General features: G+C 35.1%; 1 long non-coding RNA gene across 1 annotated transcript in view; it reads left to right on the top strand.

The window, feature by feature from the left end:
- Positions 1–18199, top strand: part of LOC103909056 (uncharacterized) — a 31553-nt gene extending 13354 nt beyond the window's left edge. The window contains exons 4-6 of the long non-coding RNA XR_012393050.1: positions 4341–4390; positions 14192–15487; positions 15834–18199. This is a non-coding gene — a long non-coding RNA (uncharacterized lncRNA). The remainder of the gene's footprint in view (positions 1–4340; positions 4391–14191; positions 15488–15833) is intronic.
- Positions 18200–26283: the final 8084 nt, after the last annotated feature.

Here is a 26283-nt window from a genome sequence, read left to right as displayed (position 1 = left end):
CATTGGAAACAGGAAACTCTTCACAGATGTAAAAAGTACATCCATGTTTTCTTTAGATTTTCATTTGGGTTCGAGTTTAGTGCTCATTTAGTGTAGTATTACATTATCTACAATGTGTAACAGGAATAATGAACACAAATCATGTAATTTGCCCCCCAAAAAATAATAATCGATTTTTTTTCTTTTTTGCAGAAATTGTTTCAATTTCCCCCTTTTTTTCTCAGAGAATTTCAAGTTTTAAGTTTTAAGTGTGCAATTAAGAACAGGAATAATATAGAAATGTAAAGAATCAATTTTGGTTCTGAATTTGATCATTTGTCATTAAAAGATTTAGCCAGCGTCAGGACGTGGACGCACTGGGCCGCTGTTTTTTACCAATTTAATATTTACGAATAGATTACATCAAAAAGATCATCAGTAATTTTGACAAACTATACATCAGTCTAAAGCTACAACCCTCAAGCAGCCATTGTTGCCAATTGCCTTTTAATGGGAAGCTTATAAAGATTGTATTTGCTCAAATTTGTGTTAGTTGTACAGAACATGTCTATTAGAAATGGAGTAAAAATCATCGCAATAACAAGACACACATTCATTGCTTACATCACGGTTTACTTTGAAAGGTAAGAATCCTCAGAACAGCATCCCAAAGGGCACATTTTGTACAATGACACAATAGTATTAAATTATAAATAGTTATTTGTTTGTAAATGTCACTGTTTCTGCCAGAGACCTGTTGTTTACATTGTTTACTATGTTACTTGCACGCGAAAACTGCGTCTTTGTAGTTAAAAAGGCAAGTCGATGTCATAGCTTACAGTGTTACAGACAAAATGAGACCACAAACTGAATAAAAAGTTCAAGTTATACTGTAGGTACTAAAATCTAAACAAAGCACTCGAGTGTATTGACATTACAAAATTGCTATCTGCGATCCACTTTTAGCCAGTAACTTACTTTCTATTTTGACTGATGGAGAATTTAGCCAATGGGTCCATTTTTGTGCACGACCACTTGTTCAGTGACCTGCAAATCATTACGTGACGTGACACACCAGCCTTCCTTAAAGTCTGCACTAACCAAAAGATGCTGAGACTTTTATTTTACTATGGTGATGTACTTCCAACTGACAGCAGGGTGAGGGGGTTTGTTTTTGCACATCATTTCATTCATCTCCCGTTGCAAACTAACGGTAAGAGGTGTTACTGTAGATCACCATCTCCACGCCAAATAAATATGATCCAGCCCTGGACACCAGATCTTGTCAGGAAATGTCATTTTCTCCAGGTTTTTGAACAACAAGCCAGCAGAGTTTCCAATACTCAAACCTGTTAAGTGTTCAACTGAGTTAACAGTCTCCTATTAATATAGGAGTTGACTAAGAAAATCAGAGAGGAGCAGAAGCAGGAGATGAAGTAATGATGATAAAAAAAGAACAGAGTTTATTGAATAATCTTAGTTCTATATGATTCAATGCTCAGACTTCATCCGACCATGATAAATCCAACAAGTGTTATTATACCACAAGCAACAGCAATGGAAAATTACTGCGTCATAATATTGTCCAGAAACAATACAGACCTTGAAATGGAGATATTCTCTTATATCTTACTCATGAAAACAAGTCACTTGAATCCACAGTCATAAGATTATAACAATATAGAAAAATGGAAATAAAGCAGTAATTATGTGAAAATATTAGGGATGTAACGGTATCAGAATTTCACGGCCGAATAATACCTCGGTTTGAATGTCACGGTACAGTATTTATTGAATAGTTTACAGGAAAAACAAAATCAATTAAAAGTGCCAAAAGTGTTTATTTACCTTAGCACAGAATGACATACAAATTAGCCATCTATCTGTAAGTTTCGAAACAGGAACTTACATTTTTAAATTTTAATAATAAAAAACTATTAAACCATTTTAAAAAAACTAACATTTCAATTTAGTATTGTTGAAAACTTCATTTGCCTAAGCAAACTTTTCTCAGAAATATAGTTTTATTGAGACATGCGCCTACGGTAATATTGAACAAAAATTACTATTGTGGTATGACGGTATTTACAATATTGTTACATTCCTAGAAAATATTAAAAATAAAATTTAAAAAATAATAATAAAATGACAAATAATAATCAATAATAATGAAATCATTAACTAATGATCAATACAATTATATAATGATAATTATATAAATGGCTAATGATTATATGGTTAAATAAATAATTAAATGAAGAATAAATGAGTCAAAACGAAATGAAAATAAAACCTAATACAAAATGAATGGTTGCTGTCTTAAAACAATACACACGTAAATTTGCTACAAGGATTCTCAGATCCTTAGTTAGATTCTTCAAAGGCCATCAAAAGGACATAAACAGGAAGGACCGCCTTTTTGAAATGTGGAATTTTGATTGACGATTACCAAATCGGCTTGTTTTTTTATTTAGGTGGATTAAATTGCACGGATTAATTGTTTGCCCAAAGAATAACAATGCGAGCTAGTAAAATAAACATTGTACATTTGGATTTCATGTAGACTTTAATATATATATATATATATATATATATATATATATATATATATATATATATATATATATATATATTCCTCTTTATTTCTATAGCGGTTTTACGGTGTAGATTGTGTCAAAGCAGCTTAACATAGAAGTTGTAGTAAACTGAAAGTGCGTCAGTCCAGTTTTCAGAGTTGACGTTTAGTTTAGTGTAGTTCAGTTTAGTTCAGTGTGGTTTAAATTTCACTGCTGAAAGTCACTGAAGAGCAAATCCATAGATGCGAATATATATATATATATATATGAGTAATATCAAACGAGTAGCAGTGCGATATGGCTGTATTTCAGCACTGCTGGGAGGCATGCGTTGACACGAGGCCTTAGGCCGGGTGCCTTAGCGTCCCACCAGTGCTGATATACAGCCATATCACACTGCTATAAGTTTGATATTGCGTTTATACATCAGTTTGATGGCACAATCGTGTATTTAAATAAGAAAATCAAACACAGAGAGTCTAAAACCCTTTTTTTATTAGGAACTACTTCCGCCATTCATTTACATCTGCAGCTGACAGCAAAACAGCAGAAGCCGTTACTAATTCATCAATGTTGCTTTAGAGCTAGTGTTTGAATGACTCTATAGCGTAATGTCTAAAATGATGACAAAACAGCTGATTTTGCCCACACTTTAAGATTATAAGGCTGAACGTGACATGAAATGCCATACGTCTACAGAGATATCTTCCTACAGTATTACAGTCTACAGTTTTTCTCAATCGGGATATCACAATAATTAACCCTGAAAAAAGCAACGCAATCACTACCAGACTGCTGTTGTGCTTGTGATAAGGAAAAAAAAACTATACACATGCAGACTTTGCTTCTTTCTTTCTACCAACACAACCCACATTCCAGAAATGCAAGCAAAATAGTATAAATACAGCACTACAACATACAAAAGAGAGAGATCTACTTTAAATATCACTTACCAGCATATCTGCCAACATGTCTCTGAAAATACGGGAGACCCAGGGGGGTGGGGGCGCTGTGAATAACAATGTTGAGAACCGAGACAGGATTCAGTGGGTTTTTGTTGGTGACCCAGGGTTGTCAAAGAGAGAGGGGGGGGTGGGAGGGTAGCGGGTAGGGGGGTGAAATTACGAAATTACGGGAGTTTTCAGGAAGAAATATAAAACAGGATGGTTGCGGGAGATTGGTCTGAAATACAGGCTACTTACAGGAAAAACAGGAGTGTTAGCAGGTGTGCTTACCAGTTTAAAAATGATTTGATCTGCTGTAGTTAGAAATCAGACAGTTATAATCTTCTAAGCGTAAGGGCTTATTATGCGGTTCTGTCGCCATCTTGTGGATAGAAAATGCCAACCGTCTTTGGTCTACTCTATGGCAGCTAATGGCCACTGACGAGCTCTCTTAGAAATTGTAAATATTTTACAATAGTCACTATTCTTACAAATAAACTACATTGCTACAATCTAAACAACTACATTCTTTACTAAAAATGGCTCAAAAGTACGTTATGTGGTCTAATAGCAGTAATATTGTCAAACTGTAGTGTCTCTCTGCTTGTTGCTGACTGTATGTGGGCGGAGTAATACACAAAGGTGAAGGGTTAAGAGGCCTTTGTGTGATTTTACTGGCAAAATATTGCACGGCTATCAGCCAATTAGATTTAAGAACCAGACAGAACTGTTGTATAAATATATATACAGTATGTATATTCACTGTATGAACTAAATTAGAACCTGTCACTCTGAATGAAACCTGTTTAATTTCCTGCTACTTATTTCTGCTATTTTACAGAAAAGAAAGCAGTGACCTTGAACCGTGGACCTAATGGTCTTTAAATATAGGTACGTACTGAATCAAAAGAGCCATTGAACAGTGCATTTTTAAATTAGCTGTAGCATAATGCAAACATGAGATGTTCTGTCCTTACAAATGAAAAATTCAAGAGAGAATTGATCGTAAAGTGTTCTGTATATGAAGACTTGTGTTCTGCTAGATGGCTCTTGAAGTATGAGGATGTCTCTCACACAGCACATGCTAGTCATTAAAAATTCTCAAAGCATCTCCCATAGCTTCTAACATGAAAAAATAACATGTTCGGAAGACCTTGTATGCTCGAGATGAGGAGTCTGCTCTGACTCTGTGTGATCCCATGCTGCCGTCCTGATGATAGGCTTTGTGAAGTGCACAACTGCCCCGCTTACACATTAGTTTGATTGCCAGTTTGCTCTGTTCGAAGCAGGCTTTGAAGAGTATCTGGAGATGAAAGCCAAACTTCTCCAGCGAGTCCATTGTAGCTGGGGTTCCATATTTGCTTCAGGCACCATCAAGACCTTCAATAACCTTCCAGTGCTGGCATGAACATAATATATAATTTATCACACAATGCTGCAGCCTAATTCTGGGGCTCTGTTTGTTCCCTTGCTGACAGACCTGATGAGATTTGTGCATATGATGAGTGCAAATGTGATATCGATTTTATACAAGAGTTCAGTAAAAAGTTCAATTAGAATTCTGTTATATTATATTAGCTTTGAAAGATGCACAATAGATTTATGTGCAAAACAATAAACATTTTTAAATAAATCACCATTTTCATCAAATGAATCAAAGAGAACTAACTCATCACTTGATGATGAACTTCCTGTTATACCATAATAAATTACTTGCACCTCAGAGGAAGAAGATGAAATACAATGAATGTGTGTTGGGTTTTGGAGAGACAAGAACACTCTTTATTAGTGCAGCCACTCAAGAAGTTTCAGTCAACTGGTTTGTTTATTTATGCTGTCCCATCATCATGCTACAAGTAGTGACGTTACTAGCTTAACTATATTTACATGGCTGTAGCGTCGCTACTTTCTAAATCAAATAGCTTTTCAGTAGCAAAGCTATTTTATTAGTCAAGTAGCGCAGTAGCATCCACACAAGCTACATTTACCGATCGTGGATTAATAAGTGACGGCATGACATTTACTGAGCTGTGAGGCCGCTGTCTAGCCGATGGAAGTAAATCCATATGATAGGGAGAAGGATGATTTCTTCTTCCTGTTTTACGGTTTTCGACAACAAACTTTTTGGTGTGTTACTGCCACCTCTGGTAAAACTTGCTTGATGTTAAGATGCAATAACTTAATTTCTGATGCTGTGCTCAAAAAATAAAAATACTTTAGTTTATACTTTAGTATATTTAACACTATAATGCTTATTACAATACATATATATATATATATATATATATATATATATATATATATATATATATATATATATATATATATATATGTATATTAGCGCTGTCAAAAGTAGTGCGTTAACGCATGCGATTACTTTAAATAATTATGCGTTAAAAAAAAAATTAACGCAATTAACGCAGTTGCAGGTTTTTTCACAGCAATAAAACTTTACAATGAGTGCAACAGTTTGTATTCTATAGTTTAATATTATAATTTTTCATTTTCCATATCTGCAATTCCTGTATTTTGGCTTTTTTTTTTTGCAGTCCACTTAGAATCCAACATGGAAATCAATGTTTTCTTTATTGGCATTGATTGTTTTGAAATGTAAATGTCATTAACATGCCTGTGTTTTAATTTCTGTAATAAATATGGCTGTCAAGCCAGGATCTTGATGGTTTATTGTGGGTATGTTGTTTACATGAAGAAATCTGTGTTACAAGTTAAACAAAAATTCTATTAAACAATTATATTTTTAATTTGAATTCTAATAAACAATTATATTTTGAATTGAAATATATATATATATATATAGATCTATATATATATATTGATCTATAAGTGATAACACTTATAGATCAATGATGATTCTTGATGCAGTGCCATCCGAGGGATCAGAAATAATGGTTGTTCAGGTTAGGCTTGCATCCTTGTCCTTTACGCACTGAAATTCCTCCAGATTCCTTGAATACTGATGTTATGCACTAGTAAAGGTGAATCATTAAGCACTAGTAAAGGTGAATGTTGTAAATAATTTTCTCACATACCTGTTGGCAAACTGGCAATCCTGGGCGCACCTTTGCTCCTAAAGGACAAGAGCTTTCTCTGATATTTTTATTAGCATTCTCCATACTGTCCTAACCATTTCTGATTTGGGGTTGTAATTACATTAGTCTTTAAATTGCACATTTTTAAAATAGCAAGACATGTAAAAATCAAAAATGGAGGCATGTAAAGTTAGCAAAAACATCTATAGATCTCACACACACAAGAACATTTATGCGCATATTAAGTGGTTTTCCAGGCAAATAGAAAATGTGGCAAAACTGCAATGGAAATTGACATAGGTCACCTGTCAAACATAAATAGTTTAATTATATGGGTGTACTTTGATCTGTGTTAGTAACATGACATTGGCGATGGCATCACTTTGCAATGGATTTTTAAATAAATAAAAAAATAAATTAAAAAAAAAACCAGATTTTATGTGAAAATATGAATGCTTCTATGATCACTGCCACTAAAGGCAGATTCATATTAGTTTTTTGTTTTATTTTGTTTGAAATTTAAAACATTAAAAGGAGACATCAAAAAACTATATTCTTTTGTATATATATAAATATATATATATATATATATATATATATATATATATATATATATATATATATATATATATATATATATATATATATATACACATAGATTTTTTTATAGTATCTATTTTTTTCCAAAACATTACAGATATTGTATATATATATACACACACATTTTTTTATAGTTTCTATTTTTTTTTCCAAAACATTACAGATATTTTGAATACTGCTGGTAAGCAGTACCAATACTGTACAAATACAGTACAATAGAGTACAAATTAAAAAACAGCAAACTGTTTTGGGGCTACAATAAACAGTTTGCAAATATATATGAAGAGTCTAATGCAACTTCTTAATGAGTGAATAAATAAATTATGAATTTATTAATAAAATATTAGCTTGTTAATTCTTTTTGCATTTAACAAAGTAATAAAAATAACATTTTCTTTTGGAGGTAATCTCTCTGTTTAGCAGCTACTTAGATTAATTAATAAACATTGTGTATTTAATTAGAATAAACAAAACCGATTCACAGCCCTTATTAGTAATACAGGAGGTCAATAAAACATCTGCAGTTTTAAATCAGTTTTAAAAATAAAAAATCTTGTTCGTCTCAAACCCACTGTGGATGCGTAGCTTCTTAAGTCTGGAATGAATTACATATTATGCATCGATATGAATATTGCATCAGCCCTCACACTCAGTACATAGCAAGCCGCCTAATTGCAGGAATTAATAATTAAGAAGCAAAGGTCTTGAGTGGGAACCAGCGTGGCACTTTTGATAAATTATTTTATGCAATTAGTTTTTAATCGCGTGAACTTTTGTGGAGGTTGGGAGGTTATGAGCATGAAACCAGTATTTTAATATTAAGATTCTTGCGTGAGGTTTTAATCCCTTCAATGGACTACGAAACCATGAATCAACAAATTAAATATGTGCCTCGGAAAGTAAAAACAGAAGGTGGAAACTGAAACGGATGATTGACCTGCAGGTCGTGGTTTATATCATTGTTCAACGTCATTCCAACAATAAGAAATGCAGAGTAATTTCTTAGGCCGCCTCGACTCTGGGCTCCATGATTGTTCGCTATGTAAATGTGGCACTTTTAGAAGGACAATGCTCTTATTAAAAGCACTTTGATGAAGTGTAGGGACACACATCCTGCCTAAATCCTTGGGTTCACCCCTGTGTTAATGGGCCGGAAGCGGAGGTTTAATTTGCTTTGTTCATTTGTGAAATGGGCGTATAGATAGCCTGCTCTGTGATTGATAAAACGCACACACGCATCATTGTCAGAGTGGCCTATGACATCATGCAAGCTCTGCATTGGCATCGCAAGGACAACATACTTTATTTTTTATGTCTTCTGCCCTTTGCTCCAAGATCAATGGTTATTGTGCATGATATCATAAGGCACACGTTGGCTTATTTAATTTTACTTGACATGCAGGCTTTTAAAAGATGGTTGGTGCTTTAAGACATGAACTGTAGCATTTGCATTAAGTTATCGGTCTTTTGTTTTGAGGAGTCTAACATCATGTCCTAACAACAAGATTCCAGCAACAAGCTACAGTACAGAAACGTTTAATTTCCACACACATTACGAAGTGCACTGTACTTCTAAGTAATTGGAGAGGTTTATCATCCAATATATAGAAATGAAACCCCATTAACATTAGTAAAAGTACATGCTGAGTAAGTTATGTTGTTGGTTTGCACTGAGATACAGTTCTGCTTAATTCATGTTTAAATTGTATGTTATTTATTTTAAGATCTGAGGTAAACTTTGTTAATTGGTAATTTCAGTATGGCTACAGTATATAAATGTCATGTAAAGGGGTATTCAAAGTTATACATTTAACCAGTGCTTAATTTGTGAATTGCGAGGTCCCGGAACAGATCAGGTTACGTATCCGGCATGTTACCCATGGATGGAGAGGAGGGGGAGATGGGGTGGATGGCAGAGGGGTGTCACGGACAAAAGTGAGCAGGTCGGGGGTTCGCAGACAAAAGTGAAGAGGGTTGGGGAGTCGCGGAAGAAAGTGAAGGTGAACAGCGGATGGGGAGGATGGCGGTTGAGAAGGGTGATCGGTAAAATGAGGTGCCGAATCAGATTTCAGAGCTGCCGGATCCGACATGTTCCGGCACAAATGAAGCCCTGCACTGAATAATGCTCATACAGTATTGTGATCAGTGCTGGAGGTTTTTAAGTTTATGTTGTTGTTCAGCCATGGCGTCGCAGAAATAGAAACCATTTAAAAAGTAGAAACTTTGCATGGACGGTTCTGATAAAAGTTCATTTTAACATGGAAAAGACACCTTGGGTCAAGTGTCGTTAGCGTTTCGACATATCTGACACTGGCTTGTTTAGCTAGCATAAATGTAATACAGTAAAATAAATAAAAAATACCAAATACAATAGTAAATGCAATATTTGTTCAATATATGATATGTTTTTTTTTTTTTATAAAAAATTAAATTATATCATGTATTTTGTAAACTTTCATTCCAATTTTTTTTAGTTGTCAGGGATGTACTAAATTGATTTAATCTTTCTAGTTCAAATAAAGCTGGTTCTTTTTCATAAAAGAATCCTAAAAGTACATGATGTTTACACAAAATAAGGAAATAAGGAAAGAAAAAAAGAGGAAAGTTATTATTGTAATAATTAGATACATTAATAATTAAAGAAATAGTGTAGTAAAAAAAAAATGGACGGGCAAGAAGGTGGCTCAGTCAGGTGGCGATTCTCATACATAATAAAGGTGTATGACCTCCGTGAAGTTGGCCTCCCACCAAACAAAACGCTGGCAACCCGCAATTCAATGTGTGCTTAAACTGATCTTTCACCAGCAAAAACCAGGACAAACAGAGCACAAACAAACAAGACTATTTTGGTTAAATTTGAAGCATGTTGGGGGGCTGCGAAAAGAGGGGCTGCGAGACTGTTGAATGACCTATAAATACTATTTCAATATCTCTAAAACCAAAACAGCAAAAATTAATATTTTTGCAGTACAAACCAGAACAAACATAGTACAAATGAATAAGACTATTTTGCCGGCATTTTGTGTTGGGTCGGGGGCCAACTTCACGGAGGTAAACATATGCCATAGGTTTTTTTTTTTCTTTTATTTTTAATGAAAATTAAATATGCTTTGTATTTTGTAAACTTCCATTCTAAATTTTAAAGTGAATTTTTAAAGAAATTAATACTTGTTTTATTTAGCAGAGACACATTAAATTGATCTCATATTGTTATTTCAAATTAGTCCTGTTCTGTTCAACTTATTTACAAAAAAATATTTTCTCCAAAAAATAAGCAAAAAAGGAAAGAAAAAAGTAAAAACATTATTGTAATAATTAATTACATTGATAATAAAATAATATTGCAGTAAATACAAGACAGTCCTCAAATAGTTGGATTTTTTTTTCTCTTACACTACATCTATTATTGGTCCAACAATTATCTAAGGAATAGATCAAAATTATCATTTATCTCTCAAGCAATTAAAATGTGTAATGGTAGTTATTGGTCAGGATATTTATTTATTTAGATTAGTTGTACCTTGGTTTTAAAAATGACCATAAATGCTAAATGTGAAATCGTCAAATGTCTCGGTGCAGGTTTACTGTATGTAAATGAAATCTCCGTACAGGGATAAATAAAGTCAACTAACTAAACTATCCATCCCTTACTCATAGCACTGGTAAAGCTACTTATACAAGTTAGCCTAATCAGAGAGTTGAGTTAGTGCAATCCTGTTGGTAGACGTTGGTACAGTGGATGACTGCAACATTTCAGTCAAAATAAATAAATAAACAAAATTATTCTCTATAAATGGCACACAAAAGCAGTTTGAATATATAGCTACAATTGATCTATTATTGTTATTATATAAGTGTAACATTAAACTTGAAAATTGGGAGTTATGGACCACCAGCTAAATGTTTTCCTGCATAAAATGCTATGGATGATCACGGGACAGCATGAACTGTTGGTAATCAAATGTACTGTGTATTTGTACAATCTATTATTGTAATGATTAATGTTAGGCTATTATTTAAGAGACAGATTAAAGCAAACTATTTCTCACCATTTACACACACACATCTTGTTTTAACTTTATTCAGAGGGGATCAAGTATATTTATACAATCTAAAATTGTAATGAATAATGTTAGGCTATTATTTAAGAAACAGATTAGAGAAAACTATTTACCCACACCTTGTTTTAATGTTATTTGGTGAAGATCAAGCACTAATTACCATATTTCACACCCTGGTTTTAATAAGACATAAAAAAGAGCAGTATAACTACACGTTACACATACAGCAAGTGTATTGTTTCACGTAGTTCAGTACATAGTTGTAAAGCCACACAATTTAAGGTTTGACCAATCCTAAAACTGCAATTCTGGGTTCTAACATTGCTGATAAAAAAAGAGTCTTTATTTCATAACTTTGCCTGAAAGTTTTATTATGATGACTGCCAGATGGTAAAGGATCATGTCACACACCTTTGGGAGAAATTCAGCACTTATTAGCAGGAGTTCAGGCGAGCTGTCTCAGTGCATTGTGTAGCTGTCATCTTAAACCTACTTTACTGCCTCACTTTCGCTTAATTAAATGTCTTACCCAAAGTATCAAAACCCGGTTTATGTTCTTTCAGCTTGAGCGGCATCTTTGAAACTAGCAATCCCGACATTTTTCAAATTATGTAAGTCCTTAAATTGATCACAGCTGAACTGAAAGCACCCCGTTCCTTTGGCTGTCGGTTAAAAACATTGACTTTGTTGATTGAAATAACATGCATCTCGGAACTGCTGGAAACTTAAAGCTCTCTCTGAAAACCCTTTTTAGCACTGACATCATGCAGAACCACTAGGATGGCTTTTTTTTCATCTGCTTATTTCTTGTTAATGACTGAAAGAAGGGATAAAAGCCCCCGGTGTCTGATAAGATGCCAGGCAGGGAGATGCTGGTGTTGCTGGGGCTCGTGCGCTGATTAGATGCTCTGAGGAAATATGCTAAAAATAAAAGTGAACAGATTGGTCTGTGGTGAGATCATTCTTAGCCTGGTCTGTCATCATTCTGAAGTAGGCGCTAGGTGCGGAGCCATTTATACTGTACTGATAAATATGCATTTTATGTAATAACTATAAAAAAAATAACAATTTTAATGTAAAAATGTATTCAACAGTAAAAAATATTAAACTGCAAGATGGTGAGCCAATCTACAGTGTTTAAAAAAAGCCTCATATAGTGGAAAGTTGTTCGTTCCAAATCTGTGATTTTTAGAATAGTGTATTTTACAATGTAATTTACTTAAATAAACTTAAAAAGGCTTAAAAAGGCTGTCAAATGCATGGAAAGACATGATAATGTAGTGAATCTCAGTGGACAATAGGATTTAATAACCATTTGAGTGCTGTGTTGACGTTTTTTATTTATTTATTTATTTTCTGCAAAATGCTTTAATATGTCAAATACAGTCAAAATTGCACATATACAAAAAAAAAAATAATAAAAATCAGTTTACACGACTTAAAGGGCCCTATCATACACTCAGCGCAATGCGGCGCATGGCGTGACACAATTGTTGTTTGCCGTTTCAGTTTGGCACAAGAGTCATTTTGACGTTTTGCAGCGCCCTGTTTAAAGAGCCATTTAGGGCTAGTAATCGGGTAGATTGGTTAAATAATGACGTGATTTGAAACAGGTGATGTCAACAGGTGATTGTTATTATGATTTGGTACAAAAGCAGCATTTAAGAAAGGTCTAGTCCATTAGCAGTAGTCCTTTAGTCTTTTAGTTTGCCTTAGGAACTCTTAGGAAGTTATTGAAATGTTTAAAAACTTTCTCCCTCAAAGAAAGATAGGAAAACATTTGAATATTTCACCTTCAATAGTGCATAACGTTATTAAGAGATTCAAAGAATCTGGAGGAATTTAAGTGCATAAAGGACAAGGACACAAGCCTAAGCTGAACAACTGTGATCTCTGATCCTTCAGATGGCACTGCATCAAGAACCATCATTCATCTAAGTGTTATCACCACATGGCTCAGGACTACTTTGGCAAACTCTTGTCAAGTACCACAATAGATAGTTACATCCTCAAATGCTAGTTAAATCTGTACTGTGCCAAAAGGAAGCCCTATGTTAACAGTGTCCAGAAGAGCGGTTGACTTCTCTGGGCTCAGAGGCATCTGAGATGGACCATCACACAGTGAAAACATGCACTGTGGTCAAATGAATCAGTATTTCATTTGTTTTTTTGAGAGAAATTAACGCTGTGTGTTCCGGACTAAAAAAATAAATGAGTTAACCAGGCTGTTTTTAGCAACAAAAGCTAGGATCTGTCATGGTATGGGGCTGTGTCAGTGCCCATGGGAAAGGTAGCTTGCACTTCTGAGACGCCACTATTAATGCTGAAAAGTATTATAGATTTTGGAGCACAATATGCTGCCTTCTTTTCCAGGGATGCCCATGTATAATTCAACAAGACAATGCAAAACCACATTCTGCACACATTACAAAGTCCTGGCTGCGGAGGAAGATGATACAGATATTTGACTGGCCTTTCTGCAGTCACCACCTGTGTCCAATATAGAATGTGTGGTGCATTTTGATGCAAAAACAATGTGGACCCCGTACGGTTACCCACCTTAAAGGGGTGGTCCACTACGATATCAAATTTTAAACTTTAGTTAATGTGTAAGCTGTGTAAACATAAACAGCATATCTGAATGTAAAAAAAAAATCATGAGAAACAAATTAAATAATGTACTGTTCTATTGTCTGCAATGAAATACAAGTCAACGTAAATTTAGAAATCACTTTCTTTTTAATTAACATTTTCCATCCTGTGCCAACTTTTTCTGATTTGGGGTTGTACAAAAAAGTTTTAAAAATGTTTTAACTGTTTTTGATCTGCAGTCTATATGTATTTTAGCTTCACCTGTGAGCTGCCATTACTGTAGCTCACATTGTTGATCTCAGCAGAGGGAGCCAGTGGTTTTCACTCTCCTGTTTTTGTCTGTTTTTCTAACTCTTTCAACATGTACACAAACCTGTGTCCTCATGAAGATGGATGCGTGTATTCCCGGGGCAGATGGCCATGATTCTTTGCTATGCATATGGCTCACAGATTATGTCTCCAGCAGGGTGTCAGAACTGATGAGGCAGCACTGGAGCAGAGTGTTGTGCCATTTGCATTGGAGCTTTACTGCTTAGTTGCATGGATGGCCACACTGCGTCTCTTAATGTCAGAGGGCGAATCTTGAAAACAAACATGTGTCAGAGTCGAGCCTTCAGGACTGCTTTCAGTGCGGTTTTCTTGGTGGAAAAAGTTTTTTAATGTACTAGAGTAGTCTGAACATTCTAATGATCTAAATTTTGAATTTAAAAGTGTTTAAGAGCTATTGCAGATGTTAGAATGTCATTGTAATGAATTATGGTGAGTCCTTGTACTTGTTTTGTACTGATTACTTTAACAGATTTTGAGAACTGTACACATCATAGCCACGTCATGTTAAATAATCCTTCCGCTGGGATAAAGTACTCCAACTTTCGCTGTACATTTTGAGATTGTTCCCTGTATATTCTGACTTAGATGGCAGAATTTTGTAAATGGATTTTCATAGTTGATAATAATCCTGTCATCTTTTCTAAATATTTTCTTTGTTTTCATTTTTACTTGTTCGTAGTTTTTATATTTGCATTCGTATTTTCATTGTTTTTTGTTCAATTTTTTATTTTTTATTTATATATTAGTATTCTTTTGTTTTGTGTTTTTATTGTTACATTTTTATTGTTTTTGTTGTGTTTGCTTGTTTGTTTTATTTTGACCCATATTATTGATTCAAAACAAAAAAAGGTTGGGCTTTGTAGTTTTTTTTTTCTTTTTATTGTTGTAGTTGTATTATTATTGTTTTGATTTTTGTTTGTATTATTGTGTTTTTGGCCCGACCTATACTTTCCTAACAAAATGATTGATTTATTATGTTTGTTTTTATGACTGTATTTGTATTTTTTCTGTTTTGTTTTGGCTCAAAAGATAATTTCATACAATTCTCATTCAGTTTGTTTTAGAGGCTGAATGGAAAAACCAACACAATTTCAGGCCAATTCGTAACTTTTTGATTTAGTGGCTAATTCATATGAATTCATACAATCTCACTCATACAATTTAGTACGATTTGCGACTTTTTTTTTGACGATTTTGCGAATTTGTTTCCTTGTGAGATCAGGCTGGGAAAATCTGACATTGTGATATTTTGTGTTTCTGCAATATATATTGCGATATTAATATAACATCACAATATTACATTAAAGTAACTGTTTGACAATCACTCACAATTTTACATTGATTGATATGATTTTGTAGTGGAGTGCATCTGCATTCAATATCCAAAAAATAAGTAAAGATATAATAAAAAGATTTAGGCAAAGATAAAACAAAATAAACAGTGCTTTTTGGTTTTTGGTGGAATATTACTGTCAGGATTCTGCCTCTTCTGTCTTGTCATTTTTTGTTTTGAGTCCAGACGCTAGTCCTGTCCTGTCTTGCATGTTGTGCTTGGCTTGAGCACTCTTGGGCCCAATCCTCATTCTACCCCTTAGCCATTCCCCTTACCCAATTCTCTCCATTCTGTCCTAATTCTCTTTAGCTTGAAGGTGTAGGGTTAAGGGGAAGGGCTGGATACCCCTCGGAATGAAGATTTTTCAGGACCACACTTGAAACCAAGGGGTAAGGAATTTTCATAATAGAATATACCAGCTACAACAAAAGCATGCCTGCACACGGAAGTAAAGAGATGCACAAATTAGTATTTTTTGTCATTATTACGATTTTTTTTTTTTACAACAATCAAGCATATGTTTTAATATTTTCATAACCACATTCATGTTCATCATGGTTTAAAAAAAAGCTAAAATAAAAATGCTTAATTTCACTATAATTCCTAATAATAACTCCTGTATAGCAGTCTTACAACATTCTGACACTCAATGGCACTCCAATACCCTGTCAGAAACTTCTAGTGGCTAGAATGGAATGAGCTGTTTACAGTGTCTGCTGTAATGGTATTGTGGTTTTTGTATGTTTACTTACGTAGTATGTAAACTGTGTAAATACACAGTAAAGTTGCGATCTTATTGCCACACTATATCATTATAATACCATATTATATGCCTTCAGTGATTTCCTGAAGATAAATACCAGAAAATAATGCAACTGGAATAACTACAGCAGTCGCAATCTTCAATCTCATATGAAGCAAAAGATCGCAATGAAATGATGATGTGTGCAGGTGTTGTAGTGGTGTCCCATTTCGTAGGGGTAAATTTTGAAGCCCTGCCCCTGCACACTCTGTTTCAAGGGCCAAGGGGAAGGGGTAGAGGGACAAAAATAGAATTGGCATTGGGCCTTATTCTGTTCTTGTCTGTCTTTGTTTTTTTTTTTGTTTTTTTGTATAAGTGCCATCTTGGCTGCACTCAGGCCATGTTCGGGATGCACGCTCTCATTGTGGTGTTTGTTTATGTTCTGTCTGCTGTGTTTTTATTTATCGTGTACTCGCGTCTTGCATTCATTATTATCAGTCTTCTGTTGGTGTTGTGTTTAACATGTGGATCATGTTTACATGCAACGTGAGCTTTAGTGTCATTTCATGTGAACATGCGGGTAATGTGTTCTCTCATTGGCTGCGTGTTCTAGTCCCATTTTACATGAGCATGTTTTTTTTTTGTGTCATGTGCTCTCCTGTCTATTGTTTAGCCCCACCCTGATTGTTAACCCATTATTAGTTTGTTCACCTGTTTCTTTGTTAATTATTTCTCTTTATAGTCTCCTCTTGTCTGCTGTTCTTTGCCAGTTTGTCATATGTCCTTCATACGTGATTCATTGTGCGTTGCTTCCAGTCTTTTCCAGGCCTGCCCAGCCAAGTTTGTTTGCCTTTTTATGTTTTAGTTATGTTTTGCTTCGATTGTTTTTTGTTGACTTTTGTTTTTATTATTAATAAACCCAGCTTCTGTTGGTCCTCGCTCCCTCATTCTTCCTAGCAACCGTGACAATTGCAATATTAAGATAAAGAAATTCAGATATCAAATCTAAAATAACACTGTGTAGTCTTCATTTGACAAATAATTAAGCTCAATTAATCTTTGGTAAGGCGGCAAAATGTATAATTTCTTGTTCCAAATTGTTTAGATTTGCTTGAAATCTTACATTCACAAGCCTAAAAAAAGAAACGCGCTAATAGATAATTCTTAGGTTAAAAGGTTAAAATTTACAATGATTAGCTAAATCATATGTACTGAACTGTAATTTTTGGTTCACTACACTCTCAGAAAAAAAAGGTACACGGTGGTACAAATAATGTTCTTTAAGGAACAGTTTTGTACTTTTGTAAAAGTTGTACCTTATATGGTATAGAAAAGACCTCTTATGATACTGTTCTGTACCTTTTTTGGAACAACTGAAATAAAGGTACACAATATTTCTCATAAAAAAGTTCCAAAAGTGTACCTTAATACCTTATTACAATAAACATTACTGTAATTTATGAATAATTTCCATCTTAAAACATAAATCATCATGTAAAAGCATGCTTAAAGAAAGTCATTAGTTATTATGTTCTATAATACAAAATAACTGTTAAAAAAATTGTAAACTAAACATTTAAGGCATTTTTAGTAAACATTTGGTAAGCATTATCTGGTAAATACAGTTTCATTATTAATATCTGCACCTTTTGGTATTTGCTTTCCACTACACATATGAGCTGGCAAAAGTCCTGCATATGCAAAATGTTCATGCAGACATTATTATTATTGTAAAACTAATCACACATTGTCCATATCTCATTACAATAAGCTTACATAATTCTATTTCTATTTTAACATTGAGTAAATTAAATAAACCTTTAAGTGATTATAAAGGTATTGTGTGAACATTGAAGAAAAAAAAAGATTTATATTGTAGACGCGAGCATGTGTTTCTTTAACATTTCTGTGAAAAGTGTGACGTTCAGCAAAAATATGTCTTTTGATTTGTTAGTGTTTTTTATTATTTGTTGTAAATGGAAAAGCTGCATTAAACAAAAATATACTTAAAAAACTTTTTGAAAATGTATTTGATGTTTTATATTTACTGAAAATAAATTGAGGCATTTTGAAGGAGCACATTTGACACTGTTAAGGTATAAAGTGTCTTGTTACTGTAGTGGTTCCTTTCATGGATTAGATTTGTACCTTTGATGAAGACACAATATTGTATCTGCAGGTTTTAAAAACCAAACGTACATTTTGGTTTCCTATGGTAAATCATGCAAATCATGTCCAAACTGTAATGGTACAGATTTGTTTCTTTGTCTTAAGGTGCAATTCTGTCCCATGAAAAGGTACTGCCCCAGTGACAAGGGTTTGTACCTTCTTTGGTACAACACTGTACCATTATTTCTGAGAGTGTATAATCCCAACTCAATATCACATATTCTATGTATATGTGACTATTGTGGATGCGCACATTGCGATTTTGATGCTGAAACACTATTTTGTGCAGTCCTAATTCATTTGTTTGTACTGTTTTGTTAGTATTTTTACTGGTTTTGTTTTGTTGTTTTTGTTTTTTGTATATTTTGTATTTGTGTTTGTATGTGTGTTTTTAATCCAAATGATAATTTCATTTACATAAGTGGGCTATTCAGAATGTAATTTGATTACTATTATTTTCGTTGTTGTTGTTGTTTATAATTTCAACAACATTTCTTGATAGCCAATCATTTACAATTGTAACAGATTCATTACACTAGTGTTTTTTTTAAGTTATGCCTGCACATTTAACAACAATGGACATGCTTCACCTTCACTACCTTTAGTATATAGATGCTCTCTACATGCCCATGTCCTGCCCTTCCTCTGAACACCCTGCCAGACTCAAATCTGTTTAGCATATAACGATGACCCATGTTATTAAAGATTTATGCCATTTCATTGCAGTAAGTAATATAATATTTTATGAAGGCCATCATTTACCTGCCACACACATACTGCCCTGTTTCCGAGATATGACACATTCGAGCAAATCTCCAACTAATAAATCTCATCAGACAGCCGCCATGTCCATAATACTGTACTTATGCATATGTAAATCCACTCAGGCTGTGTTTGGGTCTGTAAAATCACAGTCTCGGTCGCACTACAGCACCTAATCTTGACAAGGGGAAGGACATTGTCTTTTATCTGTTCCTATTACGTTTAATGAATGTTCTGCCCCAAGGGACGAACACTGTATCTGATGTAAGAGAGCACAATGTTTTGCTCCCAGGTTCACGGGTGTCTGGAAACATCAAAGTCCTCTACGGTTATAGAGTTTAATTCTGTCAGCGTAATGAGGAGTGTTAGAGAGCGCTCTCGGGTCACTTCAAAGACAGACTAATCATAGTGTAAATCAAAGATGGATTTTAGTCACAGCCGTACAATACACTCACACCTGCCATTTTATCAAGAGCTGTGTTATGAGCAGATGAAAAACCTTCTCTATTTGCTGTGCATTATGGGGGGAATTAGGCCAGGGGTTATTTTGCAACATTTGCATCATTATTGTGGTGGGCCAATTCGAGTATTTTTTTTTTCTCCAGCTTTATTAAAATGTACTTTATGCTATGATTGGGATAATATAACAAGAATATATAAACATAATGTAAATAAGTATTTATTGTATTCTTGTGTCAGCCAATATACTGATTTGTAGATCTTTGGAGATTACATTTCAAAACATATATCCTCCTAGAACGTTTAAGCTAAAACTGCCAGTGACCTTTAGGCTGTTTTGTTAGTAATATAAGTATTAAATATGTCACCATTTTTCCCAGAAAACATATTTCTAAAGGGGCCATTGACTTGAATTTTCCCATAGATGTTGGTAACAACCAAAGAAATCCATATATGCAAAGAACACAAATCTAATTAGTTTACAAATTAAGTTATGTGAAGTATAATGAAATGACACAGGAAAAAAAGAAGTATTGAACACATGAAGAAAGGGAGGTGTAGAAAGGCAGTGAAAGCCCAGACAGCAGCTGAAATCTTTCAGTAGTTATTCAGCAACCCTCTGCCCTTCATCATTGTAAATTAATATTGGCTGCCTCAGTCCAACATCTACATTACCAGAGTGGACATTTTAGCAAGACGATGATCCAAAACACAGCCAAGTTAACTCTCAAATGCTTTCAGAGAAAGAAACTCAAGCCGTAGAATGGCCCAGCCGATCACCTGATGCGAATCCAATATAAAATTCAAAATAAAGATAAAATTTGACAGACAAGACTCACAGAACCATTAAGATTTTTACAATGTTGAAGTTTGTGGAACAACTCACACCTGAGCAATTCATGTGACTTCATTCTCCATATGAGACGTATCTTTAAGCCTTTATATAAAGTATTAAATAAGTTTCAGTAGTTTAGTATGTTCACCTTGTGTCATTTCATTGTTATTACACATAACTCCTTTTTCATATTTTTTCTTTATTGTTTTGGTTCGTTTTATTTTTATGTTTGTATTGTTTGGGTTTTTACCAAAATCTAGTTCAATTCCAGGTCATCAGCTTTTTTACAAATATTATTCCAAGGAAAAAACAAGACTGGTTTGATACTTATTTTCTAACACACTTTATTTTCTAACAGATCGGAAAATTTTGCTAAAATAGATTATGAATAAAAAAAATAAAAATTCTTTAGACTTTCATTGAGGGTTTGAAAACTTTTACATTTAATCTGACAAAACATTTAATATGTTGTACAGTTCAAGATCTTCATTGGGATAATCATGCTAGCAACATCTTAACCAATGTAGTTCAATTATTTTAGACAAGAATGTCTGCAAAAAGATCTGATAAGTATCTTTAAAATATTTGTTTTGTAAACATTCTAAATGATAAACTTCTTAAAGAAAAAATCACTGTAGATCTATTTGACATCCTACAGGAGACATCTCATAGACATATTGCAGTTGAGCAAATGCTTTAAGAATAGAGCGTCGTCCATAGTGCAACTACGTTGCTTGTTTTTGTTGTTCTTGGCATTAGATAGCTCAATGCTACTGCCAGATGTTTACTTAACTGTTTTTCTCTAAACAGTGGTACACTGAAGGAGTACACGCAAGCAGCATGACATGCTTACAACCCCACCTCCTGCAGCACAGGGGTGTTAGAATGTTCAGATACAGTATAGCGTTGCTCAGTCTTTTCAAACGAACGAAAAACAAAAAAGTACTTAGTCTGCAACATACTGTATCCCAGTCTTTAAACTGCAATATACATGCAAACACCGGCAGTTAAATGTGAACCAATTCCGATTTTTTGCTCATATGTGACACTAATCGTATCTGTTCTGTGACCATTTCAACACGCAAAAAAAACGCATGCATTCTGATACTCAGAGATCAGAGTTTCAGGCCTCCTTCATATGTGGAAATAAATCAGATATAAATTGGATATGTAACAATACGACTATTATGTAAACTGGCAGATTGGATTTATTGAGGCATACTGTTTTATATGTCATTAAACTTGCGACAATGTGGTACTTCTCCGCCGTCTAATGACGTAGAAGGAAGAGGATGTGTGGAGCTGCCAACAACAACAACAACAGAGGAAACATGGAGGAGGAAAGTGGTCAGTCACCGCAGTTTGCTCCCATCAGACCTGAGATCTCTCTCGTACCCACAAATTCTTCTGAATGGTGGAGGACACCTTTTATAAACCATAGCTGCGATGATGGCCCTTTCCCTCCTTCTCTGCCTTAAAATCGTTTTAAAGTTGGGTGAACTTTGCATATTTCGCAGAACTAAAAGCAAGACCATTTCTTCCATCGTGGCTATTTTGGTGCAGATGCTAGAACCTGCCTTTAGGGATGCACGACGTTGTAAATTGTATGGCAAGTGTAAACACATGAATCAGATATGGGTCACAATTAAAAGAACGTGCAAACGGACAGGCAAAAAAAATTACATAAAGACAACAAATCAGAATCGGGCATCAAGACCTGACAGTCTAAACGTGGCCAAAATGACAAAACCTGCGTTATTTTTGTATACAAACATACCATATAGCTTAATCTTTGGAAGAATCATCAGAGAAGTTAATTGGAAAAATGAAATCGTTTAATGTAACCTAATTTGCATTCAAAGAATTCTGGTAAATTTCCCAAATATTTACAAATATATGAAATACTAAACTGTACTGAGAACATATTTTGTATTACATTTTTGTTGATATTGATGATATTCATACACTTTGTTGTTCAGAATCATATCAAACTGATTTAAATTAAATACAGATCACGTAAACATTTAAGCTCTTCTCCACTCTCAAAAAATGGGTTGTGTTAACCCAATGTTGGATTAAATATGGACAAGCGCATCATTGGGTTATTTTTTACATTCAATTTAAATGACATTTTTTTCCCAAATGTTAAGTTTGTCTATTGTGTATGTACATCCAAAAATTTTGTGTTTTCTATAAGTCTGTTTTTGCTAAAATATTAGTGTTAGCCTGATGCTATAGTCTACCACAGTTGGTTTGAGGGATGATAACCATGCGTTACTGCTTTATGACTGATTTTGTGACCTGAAGGTCCATTCTTGCACAAAACACCCCATACAGCCTATTAACCACTGCTCAGGGTCTTTATTTGAATGACCTAAATGGGTCGTTATTGGTTGTGGGGCAGATAACAGAGAAGACCCTGCCGTCGTCCTCTTGCCCAGAGAGAGAAATCAGACTCATTTGCTGCGGGCTCAGAGGTGGCACTCATTACACCTGAGCTCTCTATGTTTAATTGGCCTCATTAAGTGATTAACTTCACAAATTTACCTTTCCCCTCAAGGGCGCGACGCTGAGCACTATATCACTGGGCTTCCCGGAGTCACTCCATTAAAATAACCCCGTCAGCGTCCAACCTGTTCCAGGAGTTCAAGGGATGGCGTTTTAGGGTGATTCTTTCCAGAATTACCATCAGAAAGGATTCATTTGTGCCGTGGGAAACGCTCCCTCTGGCGCCCGGCTGAAACCAAAGGCTGTTATTATTTCTATATATTCGATCATTGACTCATCATATTCCCTCTGACATTCGATAAAATTGGAGGTAAAGTGGCAATTCAAATAGTTAACTTGTTAGACAACTCTACGGGCTTCTTTATTGGTGCTCTTCCTCCTCCAAAGACTGTAGGCTTGCAGCCTTGGATCGGAGCAGAGAAGCGGACAAATTGGATACATCATTTTTCATGCAAGCAGTGACATCCCCGTCAGCCAATTTCACTCCAATAGCCTCTCTCAGGGATCATTGATATCTGCATTAGAGACCTTTGTTAAAGGTCTCATCTAAATGCATTGAAAAATGCCTCACTCTCCTGTGTACTTCCAGCTGAAAAGGCGAGGGGGGTCTGGCTGTGTGTACTCACTGAGATTTGCCGACTTGGCTCTGTCTACATTAAGGTTTGTTTGCGGCCAGACAATGTAGTGTCCCTGAACTCTGGAGAAAACAATGGGGGAAAAAAAAAACTAGCGCAGAAACAAATGGCAAGGCTCGTGGAGGGGCATTTGCACAGTGAGCTCTTATTGGAACATATGACAAGTCCTCCATCATGTCTGTGGCACCGGTCCATCAATCTCTGTTTGACTTGAATGTTCACTATTTGGTTGTTGGGGAAAACAGTGAAAGTAAATCTCCAGCTCGCCTGCAATAAAGTCTGGTAAAGTAGGCAATTGGACGGGGAGTACAATTTTTGCCCTTCAGCTAAGTCATGAAAGACACATTTGGAGTTTTGGTTTCCTTTTCCCTTCCAACAGTAACCCAACACAGGGGACCTGACAGAAAACAGCAGATTTCTTTAGCTAATGCTTTTTTGGATTGCAGGCTTTGGTTGAAAGTTGCACTGATATCTTTAGTTTTAAAGGAAAAAGGATTTTAAGCAAGCCTTTGTTCTTAAACCTTAAAGGGAGACATGTCATGTACAAGAGGCTGAGTGTATTTTTTTCTTTTAAAATTTACTACGGTTTTCAAATTTAATATGAAATTATTAGAGTCAATGATTAAAATGTTAAAATGTATTTTATTGAAATTACAAAACACAAAGACTTTGGAGTATTTCTACCTAGAATGGCCATACGGATCAAATTGACAATATGTATTTCAACATCCAATACTTGCTCACGTTAGGGTTGGGGGTTGAATTGTTTTCTAACTCTGAGCTTCACTGACATTAAAAAAACCAAATCTTTAGAATATGATTTTGATGAAAGAATATAAATTTTGTATATCAATTTATTTTGATGGTCCCTTAAGCACATTTTGTTGAATTTAAGTTACATTGCATCTACATGCCAACTAATATTCATTAGATTATAAATAGACTGTTTTGTTGGGGTTGGGGTAATGCTGAGTTCACACCAGACGCGGAACGCAAGTCAAGCGCGAGTGATTTACATGTTAAGTCAATGCAAACACGTTAATAGACATCCTGCGGTTCGATACGCGCTAATAGCGCGGCGCGAATGATACAAATTGCGCGAATGGTGCGGGGTAAATTGAGCGTTTTTCGCGTTTGACTCTCTCGATTTAACCGCGTTAACCAATCAGAAACTTGCTCTTGTGGGGGCGTGATTGTGATGTAGAACCTGTTGTCAGTGTTCCTAGGGAAGTCCTCCAGCCTTCACCGACAACAGTTCATCAAACTCGGCTTGGCTCAGTCAGAAGCACCGCTGAAAGCCTCCGTCATCCAGGTTAAGTTTCCGGAGGAGTTTATGAGCTCACAGAGCTGGATGCACCTTTGAAAGAATGTAGTGGACTCAGACAAGACCCTAAACGTATTGACACTGTTTTTCAGTCTTCATAAAGCACATAAACGCTGTAATTTTCTTCATAAAATCCATGTTAGCCATTTAGCTATGAAGCTAGTGTCTTCGGGCAGACAGAAGCCCTGCCCATCACACGAATCCGCGTCTGTTCTGATGTGAATTTGACATGCGAATGAAGCGGGGTTTGACGCGCGTATGAAGTGAGTAAACTCAAATGTTCATGCGGCTATTTACGCGTGAATAGCGCGATTTATCCGCACGTTCTGCATCTGGTGAGAACACAGCATTAGAGTTAATGTAAATTGACATCTACTTGTTTCTTATAAGTAAGTTTCTTATGGTCAGTTAAATGTCTGTTAAATGGGCAGTATCAGCAGATATTAAGCAGGCAGTCTACTATGGCCTTGTTCATTTGTGGAAATTTATCTGATATAAATCGGATTTGTGCCCTCATGTCTGCAGAAGCAGGTCGGATTCTGTCAAAACGAGTCGCACGCCATTAAAAAAAACGTAGTGAGTGACGTCAAGGCTCAATCCCAATTCTACCCCTTAGCCCTTACCCTTATCCATAGCCCTTGTTTTGTGTGTTCCCGTGAAGGGGTAGGGGTGTCTCAATTCTCTTTAGCTTGAAGGTGTAGGGCTAAGGGGAAGGGGTAGTTAGCCATTCGAACGAAGATTTTTAGGACTACACTCAAAACCAAGAGGTAAGAAATTTTCCCAGAATACACCTGCTCACAACTAAGGAGATCCACAAATTTGTATTTTTTGTCTTTATTAAGAATTTTTACAACAAACAAGCACATGTTTTAATATATTCATAATCATATTTGTGTTCGTCATGCTTGAAAAAAAAAAAAAAACGCTAAAATAAAAACTGCTAAATTTCGTAATCCATAATCATAACTCCTGTATTGCAGTCCCACAGCATTCTGACACTCGATGACACTCGAATCCCCTATCAGAAGAGTCTAGTGGCTGGGAATAAGCTGTTTACGGTGTCTGCTATAATGTAAATGTTGTTTTTGGTGTGTTTACATAGAAGAATATGGCCACTGTGTAAATGCACAGTACAGTTATGCTCTTAATGCCACTTTAGATTGTTATGATAACAATACTTGCCCTCGGTGATTTTCTGAAGATAAATACAAAAAAATCACACAACTGGAATAACTACTGCAGTCGCGATCCCCTTCACACTTGGTTTTAAGGGCCAAGCGGAAAGGAAAGGAGTAGGGGTCCAAAAATAGAATTAATATTGGGGCCAAGTCTAATGCTTTCATTTTAAAACAGACTTCAGCAGAGTCCCAAACCTTAAATCTCA

Source organism: Danio rerio, chromosome 17, assembly GCF_049306965.1.
Source record: "Danio rerio strain Tuebingen ecotype United States chromosome 17, GRCz12tu, whole genome shotgun sequence".
Taxonomy (NCBI): Eukaryota; Metazoa; Chordata; class Actinopteri; order Cypriniformes; family Danionidae; genus Danio; species Danio rerio.
Note: the sequence above shows the minus strand (reverse complement) of the source record. Positions and strands in the feature narration are given on the sequence as shown.